The sequence below is a fragment of the Amblyomma mixtum genome, chromosome 9 (genome assembly GCF_055824585.1).
Source record: "Amblyomma mixtum isolate Tamu chromosome 9, ASM5582458v1, whole genome shotgun sequence".
NCBI lineage: Eukaryota > Metazoa > Arthropoda > Arachnida > Ixodida > Ixodidae > Amblyomma > Amblyomma mixtum.
Genome location: NC_143020.1, coordinates 69,392,648 through 69,402,333, shown reverse-complemented (window position 1 = coordinate 69,402,333; position 9,686 = coordinate 69,392,648).

Below are 9,686 nucleotides of genomic sequence, written 5' to 3'. Positions count from 1 at the left end.
TTTCTACTATATAGGTTTTAGTGCTGTCGATGTTCTTTTTTTGTCTTTGAGAAAACAAGCGTAGCCGGAGGCGGGTGGAACAAAGAACGGAGGATGAAATTACGAAGTATTGTGGGAATAACATGGCTGAAGATAGCCCAAGACAGGATCAATCGGAAGTGTACGGGAGATACTTTTGTCGTGCTGTGGACGTAATAGTGTGATGATGATAAACCGATATAGATGTAAGGTGAACATTCACGTTTTTGTGGCTGTCAACGAGCAATATACTTGCGAGATTTCGTCATCCTCATCAGCCTAACTGCGCCCACTGCAGGGAATGACCTCTCCGATGTCTCTGTAATTAACCCTATTCTTTGTCCATTGCAGCCGCCGTATCCCCGCAGACTTCTTAATCTCATCCGCCGACCTAACGTTTTCCCGACCCCTGCAATGCTTTTTTTTTTTTTGAAATCTACTCCGTTATAGTTAAGGACCATCGACTATCTTCCCCTCGCTTTACATGCCCTGCCCAAGCGCATTTCTTCCTCTTGATTTCAACTAGGATATCATGAGCCCGCGACTCTTCCCTCAACCACTCACTCGCTTCCGATCTCTTAATGTCACACCTATCATTTTTCATTCCACAGCTCACTGTGTTGTCCTGAACTTAAGCTCAACCCTCTTTGTTAGTCTCCACGTTTCTCCCCGTAGGTGAGTAACGCTTTGTTACAGCTGCTGTGTACTTTTCTCTTGAGTCATATTGGTAAACTGCAATTCATGATCTGAGAGAACCTGCCATAAACGGTCCACCAAATTCTTATTCTTCTGGTTATTTCGCTCTCATGAATATAATCAGGGGTAACTACCTGCGTTAAGTAGACATGTTCTCTTACTGCTTCCAGCATCTCGCTACCAATTGCTAAGTGGTGTTCCCTTGCTAGACGGTTGAACATTGCTTTTTTTTTCTGCATGGTAATTTTTAGCCCCAATTTTCTGCTCTGCCTGTCTAACTTATTGATCATAATTTGCCGTTCATGGCCCGAGTGACATAGCAAGGCAATGTCATCAGCGAATAGTAGATTACTTAGGTATTCTCCATGAACTCTTGTCCCCAACTGTTCCCTTTTCAGGCCCCTGAATACCTGCTGTAAACAGGCGATGAATAGCATTGGAGAGATCTTGTCTCCCTGCCTGACACCTTTCCTTATTGAAATTCTTTATTGGGTGCCATCGCCCTTTAAACCCATGCGGAGCGTTGAAGTTTTAGAGTTCAGTGCAGAGGACAATGCAATCAAATGGCTTGCATAGTACGGAAGGAACGTTCTAACTGTGCTGATTTATTTCCTTCCGCCAAGAAATATTGCTCAGATTTCAGTGAAGTCATTAGTTTCCATTTTCCACTGTTTAGTACTCATACTGTGTACTTGTTGTGAATTTAGAAAGGAGTACTTTGCGAAATGTGGATTGTGAGGATTTAACGTCCCCAAGGAACACAGTGGCTATGAGGGAGGCCACAGTGAGGGGCTCCGGATTACTTTTGGTTGCTCTTTTTGAGGAAAGGAAATGACGCAGTAACTGTCTCGCATACCTGGGTGGACACCCGAACTACGTCGTAAGGCAAGGGAGAAAGGTGGTAGTGAAAGAAGAAAGAAAGAGATGCGGTAGTGGAGGTGTCGGGAATAATTTCGACCACTTGGGGTCCATTAAGGTGCACTGATATCGCACAGCACACGGCCTCCATCGAAGCGCGGCCGCCGCGGCGAGGTTCGAATCCGGGTATTCCGGATTAATTGAGACCACCTATGGCTCTGTAACGTACGTATGACATCGTACAGCACAGGGGCGCCTTTTCTGTTTTGCCTTCACCTAAACACGACCACCGCGCCCGAGCTTGAACCCGGGTTATCCGGCTTAGTAGCCGAGCGGGCCACCACAAGTGGTGTTAATCAACCGCTCTGCGCCGCGGCGGATAAAAACGTAGTGAAGTTTATAACTAATCTACCGGAAATTAACTGAATCTGGAAAGTTTCCAATTATATTTATAATATAAGCGTAATAGGATACGTGATGATATCATGACATAAAATATTTTCAGTTTTTTAAGGGCAGTTGTATTTTATCTCCACTCCACGGGCCAACATTCAATTGAATGACGCCGTTGGAAGTGTGAAATGATGAGAAGCAATTAATAATATTCAGAGGGGACACTAAGGAGAAATAAGACTCATACTTGCCTATTTTATTTACATAGGTGGAGAGAACTATGAAGCCTTTGAGAGCCACGAGAAAGTTAAAAAAAAAAAACAGCCTTCAACACGTTCATTGTATGTGCTGGACTTTTCTACAGAACAAGAAGACAGAGGTATCAGTAGTTCGAAGACCTGAAGGTTGGAAGCATCCACTTGTAACACTTTAGAATTGGGTGCATGTTTCGCTGCCCCCTGCCTGAGGCGTGCGTTGCAGTGAAGAACGAGCGCGGAGCAGAGGCGGACTCAACTTCAACATTACTTTTTGGCTAAGACGAAAAGTGCTCAATTTTGTCAAGTTTACCTACTTGCCTGTTTGAATCCGCTGTATTTTATATCTTCACTAGGATCACCACAGTGTGCCGTCTGCGGCTAAGTATACGGCTAGAACAATATTGAGAGTAATTTAGAATTTACTTATTTGCATAATTTTTCTTTGTTTTTGTCCTATCCATTTAAATCACTTTTTTGATGTTCTGGAGAGGTTGGGAGAGTAGATGTAATTAGTACAGTAAGAAAGAACAACAATATATATTTGGAAAAAGTAAATTCCTGTGTAGTTGTACTTTTCCAGAATTTTCAATTCGTATCAAAGTGCGCGGATTTGGTGTAAGCTTCTGATCTTTGGGAGGAGAAATGTCGTTCAGTTAGTGGGAAAATGTGAAGCCAAATGCGCAAAACAATTGAATTTACATCGATTCATTTCTTACCTTAACCTTCCCTTATTACGGCGATGACGGCGAGAAAATATTTTTGTCTTCGAAAACAAGGAAATTTACCCAACGTAGGCGACCTCGAGGGACCGAACCTGTGCTCTAAGACTATTCGGCGATACTGGGTTACTACAAGGGCTGCAGAAAGCGGTATCCGCTACCGCATAGCTCCCTTAGCAGAGAGAACTCTGTCGCGTGGAGGAAGCTACAGACGGGCTCGTAACCGAACCTAAACGTACTCAGCAAAATGTATCCCACACAATATAATGATAACTGCCCCTGGGGCCAAGAAACACCCACGCTGTACCACATAACGTGGGCATGCCAGAAGGTAGACGTGGTACCCGTTGTACCAAACTCGAGTGCGGAGCAATGGGAGGGAATGCTCTGCAGCGATCGCCGAGTCGACCAAGAAGCTCTGATTCGGCGAGCACAACTGGCAGCAGCATCCGGCGGAGCCCTGGAGCAGAAGACCAGTGAATCTAGAGCTCAATGAAGTTTTTCACTCACTCACTCACTCACTCACTCACTCACTCACTCACTCACTCACTCACTCACTCACTCACTCACTCACTCACTCACTCACTCACTCACTCACTCACTCACTCACTCACTCACTCAATCATATGCCCTACTGTCGCGATGAACCTTGATTTCTTTAAGGTGGGGTGAGACTTTGAAGTGGAGTTTCAAAACTTGGCTGTACAGCAGTAGCAATAAAAGCTACAGTCATAAAATTTGAAAGGAATATTAAAGATAGACGCATCTTGCACTAGAGTTAAAATTAGTTTCAAATTTTGAATCAGTTATTATTTTTGTTTTTTACTTTTTTATACGTTTGTACCTTTTATTTAAGATCTACTATCCACAGAGTGTTCCAATTTTGTACAAAGGTAGGAACAAGTGCTTCACAGAAGTGTAACAAGAATTATGTGCCTACAACAAAAACTAGATTTGTTACGTTTTTTTGCTTTTGCCGATGCATGAAAGTTGCCACTTATGACCGGTCTTTTTATGCTAGAAAAAACAAAAATGCACCTAGACTACTTATTCTAGTTCCAGTTATGTAACTGCCACTAATGAACACCTCAGAGAAATTTTGTTTGCTTGTGCTCGATAGCTCCCGAGAAAAAGGTACACAAATTTCCAAAAATGTTGTGTTGAGAAAAACGCCGGTAAAGTCCTTGAGAGCATTTTTATTCTGCAAAAGTTCCCTGGGCTGTAGTCTTCTGAAGTGGCAGCATCGCCATACCCTTTCTCTTTGTTTCTTCGGTCCTTTCTTTCCTTTTTCGCTTCAGATCTCATCTTGAAAGCAATTTTTTGACCCTCCGTCTGTCTCTAGATGCTAGCGTTGACACAAACCGAGGCCCAGGGGTGGCACCCAAATGTTCCAGCACCCTTACTCGTGCTACATTTCCATCATGAAAGAACGTAATTGCATCATCGACAGCTGTCTCAACTGATCTGAGACTGGCAAAGATGGTTTCAGGACACCTCACCCTGATTAATTGTTAGTACATCGACAGCACAAGGGGACAGCGTCAAGGATTAGCGCGCAGCCATAAACAGAAGAGCAACAGAAGGAACCCTAGTGGCTTAATAATGAACTACTCACAAAAATAAATTCAAAACCGAAACCGAAACCTTCAGAGCATTGACTTTCTTCACGTATCGGAACCGAAGAGATTGCGTCGAGACCACAGTGGAGATCAGAGGTCGAGATACACCCACTTTTCCTGTCAACGTGTCGAAGAAAAAGGACAAAAAAATATTTTTGAAACAGCGAATACCCAAGTGTAATATATTTTCTGAAAGATAAAGAAATTCTTTATCAGATGACTGAAAAATCTCAGAACTGAATTTTTTGACCAAACAAAGTCTCACCCCACTTAACAGCAATCTCGGGTGGTTTAGTAGACAGTCGGCGACCCGACTTCTTTGTGGAGAGTCGCAGCTATGAACGCTACGTGATGCCTTGCACGGGTGTCCTGTTATTACGTGCTCGGGGTAAAACATCGTGCTTAAATGCGTTCAGTTTTAGCTCGTAGCGTGCAATACAGAGCGAGGATGTTTGGAGAGGCACAAAAAAACAACAAAACAACGAGAACTTCTGCTTCAGCGCCTCCGGGGGCCGTGCGAGCGAGATGCGCATGTCGGGTGAGAGAGGCTAAAGGGTTTGGAAAGCATTTCATAATGCTCTTTATTTGGCATAGAACGACTGAATGTGAGCTGACGTTGGTCTTCCTGTCGAATGGCAGCTCCACAGACACTCCCTTCTTGTCTTTAGTTGGCGTGGCAACCGCCGACGAGGAGGGAGCAACTTTAGTCTGAGGACAGTGAACGCTGGACAGCCTGTAAGAAAAATCTGAAGGATACAAACTGAGTACGACTTAACTTTCGGGGTCACAATTTATTAAGTGTTACTGAATATAATATCATTGAACCGAGTGATTCACACTGAGTAAAACTTTCTTTTCGAGAGCAAACGATCTTAGCATAAGAAAAAGACCTGTCATGTACTTATAAATTAACTTTTGTTAATCTACAAAACGAGGCACACAAACGAACGGAATCGCGAATAGTAGCTAGAGCTACAACTTCGATTTCTAGCTGTTGTATGGGCCGTCCTTACTTTAAGTTCTTCATGTCCCTCTTTTTGTGGTATCGATATGTAATAAATTCTTGCGTTGAAGCAGTGAAGTTCTTGTAAACTTACTGCAACAACTTCAAAAGTAGCACTGTTCCTTCCTTTCCTACTTGCTGGCGCTTTTTTGCAGACTATGTATTTCATTCTGGCTCAGCTTCTATTAAAGTTGAATTGCGATAGGGTTTGTGGGCTGACGCGGCAATCCATAAATTTGGGTGTTAAGGTGAAAACGAGGACGACTTGCGTTCAATACTTCTTTTTTGTGCAAATCGATCATGTCCAACATTCTCGGACAAAAAATTGAAAATTGAGAAATTGGAAGATGCTGTTAGGTATTCATTTAAGGTAATGGCCCATTCTTTTGTTACGTAAGAAAATCTTCCTTTTATAGTGTTTGCATCGATCGCAACGAACTGTATACTGCCTCAGAAATCCAATGGGGAACGCTTTTGATGATAGCAAATATGTTAATAGAAAAAAAATTCAAGTCTGCCGTCGGGTGATGTGTTGATATATTGATTGTTATAGTGAAATCTTGCATTATGCGAAAAAATTGCATCAATAAAGGTTTCCCGTCCTAAGATGCTGTAGCGCCCGGCGACGCTATAAAGCGCCGGCGCTGAGATCGGCGTTACAGCGCGCGCTAGAGGAAAATAAAGACGGACAGCGCGTGCTCGTGGGGCACGCCCGGCACGGGCAGTTCGGAACTAGAAGCCTGCCACGCTGGTCGTCTCTCTCTGGTGCTCCGCTGCGACCCCGCAAATCCTCAACAGTGGTGACCCGGCGAACCGTGCCTTCTATCCCAGCGGCGTCCTAGCATGGCGTACTGGCAGCACCCAAGTTTCGACCCGCCGCTCCCGGCGTTCCGGCCTGCAGGCGTCGGCGGGTGGTTCGCCCAACTGGAGGCTGCGATGTACCTGAACGGCATCACCATCCAGCCGTTCAAGCACGAAGTCCTTTGCGACATCCTCCCACCCGACCTCCTGCGTCGGCTCACCTACTCTGCTTTCGGCGGCCGGCCATACGATGAGCTGCGTGCGGCCGTCTTGGCGTACTTCGGCGCCTACTACGTTCCGCCGCCGCTCTACGACGCAGCGGACCCGTTTTCGCCGCCGCCAGCCTCTGGCCCTGCACCGGCCTCGCTCGCGCCCACGCAGCCTTCATCAGAACCCGGCCCACCTCAGCAGCCCCTCGCCGCCTTGCCGCCACTCCCGTCCAGCGTCTCCAGCCCGGCTGTCTCTCTCGACACCACACCAGGTGGGATCCGCACGAGCTTCGCCTCGTGTCCTGCTCCCACTACTGTCCTACCCGCGTCTCTGGCTCTGCCACTTTGCGCTTCAGTGGCGTTGTCGCCAGAGCCTCCTGCAGCCAAAGACGACTCTGCGGCAGTAGCCGTGCCGAGGCTTCCGGCATCTCCATCTACCTCGTCACTACCGCCAACAGCTCTGCAGGCCTCTTCTGTGAGGTTGAAGCCGTCGCCCGCTGATGCTAAAGAGCCCTCGACAACGACCAAGCCTGCTTGTCACACTCACAGCCCCTCAGAAGGTCCGCAGAGCACTACTCGTCATCAGGAGCAGGATGGGAAAGCCAACCCGATGACAGCAGTAACAAGCACGGCGATCGCCTCCAGCCCCACTTTGCCTGAAACAGTTCCTGACCCAGTGTCAGCGCTTGCTCTCAAGCCCGACCATGCCCACACGCGCATCAGCACTGGCCAGTCGCTCCGGACGGCCACTCCCGCTTTACCCCAGCACCTGGAATTGAACCCAGCAACTTCCTCCGTCATCACCACAGCTGTCACCGTTGTCTCGTCGGTCACACCTGTGCCAACCCTAGTGGCCGGACCGCACTGCTCGCGCCCTACATCAGGGGCACCTGAGCCATGTAAGCCAGCCATTTCCACCTATTTGGACGACTTGAAGCTGGCGCTACAGCAGCGACACGACACCGCGCTAAAGACCACATCTGTCCACGGAGCCGTTTCGACCGCTCCCTTGCTTGTGACGGCGTACTCTGTGTGCCAGCTTCCCGCCGACATCAGCTGCAACGGTCCAGCACCAATGACACTTGTGCCAGCGGGCAGCACTACAGTCGGTGACGGCCCCACCATGGCCTCCATTGCCCTAATATGCTTTGTCAGCTCGGCACCCTGCATCATTCGCCCATTGCGCAGCAGCCAGGCTCGTCCACCTGAATCCGCACCCTCCACCCGACGGCTCTTCCCGGACCCTGACATGAACTTACCGGACCCTCCCTCCATCGCGTGACCTCCATCTGTACCCCGCCGGCGCGTACATTTCGCCGTTCCGTCTAGGCGGGGGGCCCTGTAGCGCCCGGCGACGCTATAAAGCGCCGGCGCTGAGATCGGCGTTACAGCGCGCGCTAGAGGAAAATAAAGACGGACAGCGCGTGCTCGTGGCGCACGCCCGGCACGGGCAGTTCGGAACTAGAAGCCTGCCACGCTGGTCGTCTCTCTCTGGTGCTCCGCTGCGACCCCGCAAATCTTCAACAATGCTTTTGTCGAGAAATGCTGGGTATGTGTATTGCTCTTTCTGAAGAAGCTGATGACTGTCGGCGGGAAAACACGCCACATTTTTTTCCTAGGACAACTGGTTTCAAAGACGGCCTATCCTTTTCACGCAAACTGATTGGTCTTGTGCCATCAAGACTGTTTGAAAAGTGGACCGGGAGTACCGTTTAGAAGCGGCCATTGCTAGAGCTTAGGCTCACGGTCCCGGGTGACAAAAACTGCCTCCACGTCACTGCTGTTTACTTGCGAAAACGCCAAGCGGTTGCAATTTCTGTATAATATTTAGGACCCTTTAAGATAAAAAAGCTCCCTCTTTAGTGGACACAGCCTCGTCGTCATCACCAAGCGGTGATCTGTCCCTACAAGGAAACTTTACATCGCGGTCACGATCTCTTTGAGCGGAATGAAGCTAGCTCCTCTAGAAATCCACAGCTAGTTCTGAACGGCAATTTCGGCTTGTGAATTGGCTCTTCTCCTGGTTAAGCTACTCAGTCAAGTTCTTCCTTGTCTCGGTAGTTCTTGCAAGGTCGTTATGATTAGTTTTGACAGCAATAGTTGTTAGGTCGCAGATTGTCCTCTCGGTAAAAATTTCGCGAATATTAGAGGTAATAATTGCCGACAGCCTCATTAGAAAAGTATGGTTATGTTGTGCAATTTCAAGCAGCACTTTGCCAAATTAGGCGGAAGCGGCCTTATGTACCCACGGATGAAACAAAGGGGCAGAAGCTTTGCCCTGGCTTTCGACTGGCCCTTGTTTCCCAGACCTAGGTCAACCGTAGGCCTTATCAGAATGCACCAATAAAGTTTGCTGTCTGTCTTCCCTTGCGTGGTGCTCTTCTTATTCCTGGTGAAATGATCAGGAGATGGCGCTTTGACCCCACCTCGTGTAGACGAAGACACTGTCTGTAAATTGGCCGCAGATGCTCCTGCGCCATAAAACCATCATCATAGTCGTTAAAATAAGCCAAGAAACACCAAGTAAGTCATTACAGTGCCAGGTGTGTGAAAGCTGACGTAGGTCATTTGAAGACTTTGCATGTGCCCACGACATTATAACGTATCGGTGACAACGTACACAAATTTATCACCTGAAATATTTTGTTATCCACACTGATAGAATTCTGTGTCGCAGCTTGCGCCGCACAAATTTGATTTTGACATCAATTTCACAAGGTACATACTAGATGTGTGCAAATCTTTTATTTTTCTTAAATACCACCGGAATGCCAGAAGGATTTATTGCTCTTAATATCCTGATCTAAGACTGTCGGTTTTTAAGTCGTGCCTTGGTGGCGAACACTGTAGCAATCCGATCATACCACTACTCTTTCAACATATGTATATTGGGACAGTTCTGAACGGAAAGTTTGTCCTTTCGCTGGCATCGAAATTCCTGCATGGACGAGATGCAAACTGCGAAAATCAAACCCGCGCACCTCGGCGGCAAAGTTGCAACCACGAAATATTACTATTCAGTGTTACAACGCCATGGCCAATCAGCGCCAGCTGCAATACACATCGAGCATCTTCATGTTGTAATATGTTGCAAAATTTTATTTCCGAAATTA